Below are 1,199 nucleotides of genomic sequence, written 5' to 3'. Positions count from 1 at the left end.
CAGTCTATAGTCGAGACTATAGAACAGTCTATAGTCGAGACTATAGAACAGTCTATAGTCGAGACTATAGAACAGTCTATAGTCGAGACTATAGAACAGTCTATAGTTTAGATCAAACTAGACTATAGATCAAAACATATTATAGTCTAAACTCTAATCTAGACTAATGTTTAGACTATAGTTCGAATAATAATCCAGTCTATTCACACAATTTAAAAATATATTTTAAATAAAAATTATTTTTTTTTTCCTAATAATTTTACTTTTTTTTTTTTTTTTTGCTAATGTTTATTTATTTATATTAGCATAAGATATTTTTTTGTTGTTTTTGTTAAAAATTAGCAGCTGTTTGCATAAATTAGTGCAACTAAAAATAATAATTAAAAAAAAACTAAGTTTTTTAGTAAAAAATAAATTTGCATTACCATGGCCGCAAAAAAATTCATGAAATAATAGTTATTTTTTATACGTTAAATTGCTGACTAATTTAGAACACCTTAATACAATTTTTAACTATTTAAATTAATTTATACCATCCTTGTTTTGGTGTCCTACAACACATTGTTAAGTTTACAAATGTTTTTTTTTTTTTTGAAATATGTACTTGCTTAGTAGAAATTTGTTCATAAAAATCCATAGTTTTATAAAACATAAAAACTACTTAATTCATTAATATTTTTTTCTCTTTTATTAAAAAGAAGAAAGTTTTTATCTCTTAAAGTTTTTAATACATTTTCAATCAACTTTCAACTTTTAACATTAACATTAACTTCATCTCAAAATGAACTACGTACTCAATTGTATTTCTTGCTGGCAAATTTAAAAAAAAAATGTATAAGTTTTTCAATCTTGTATTGTTGTAAAATGTTTTGTTGTTTATTGAAAATTTTAAATGTAACATTTTAATGATTGGAATATTAAAAGAAAATCTAACAAATCATATTGTAAATACTTTTACTTAAGCTTATGAATGCAGACAGTTGAAATTGAAGCAAATCCTTGAAGTTAACAATTCAAATAAAAATGAAATTCGAAAATCGCATACACTTATACATAAATATGCATAGGTTTGTGCAACTGAGATTATAAGAGGAAAACACCCAAGTCATTTTATACAAAATAATAATAAAAAAGGATAGATAGATAGATAGATAGATAGATAGATAGATAGATAGATAGATAGATAGATAGATAGATAG

The 1,199-nt window shown here is 22.8% G+C and overlaps 1 protein-coding gene across 5 annotated transcripts in view; it reads right to left on the bottom strand.

The window, feature by feature from the left end:
* The window catches only part of LOC111676033 (protocadherin-like wing polarity protein stan), a 113,130-nt gene that overhangs the window by 19,255 nt on the left and 92,676 nt on the right, over window positions 1–1,199 (bottom strand). The gene's annotated exons all lie outside the window — the stretch shown is intronic.

This window comes from Lucilia cuprina, chromosome 6 (genome assembly GCF_022045245.1).
Source record: "Lucilia cuprina isolate Lc7/37 chromosome 6, ASM2204524v1, whole genome shotgun sequence".
Classification (NCBI taxonomy): domain Eukaryota; kingdom Metazoa; phylum Arthropoda; class Insecta; order Diptera; family Calliphoridae; genus Lucilia; species Lucilia cuprina.
Note: the sequence above shows the minus strand (reverse complement) of the source record. Positions and strands in the feature narration are given on the sequence as shown.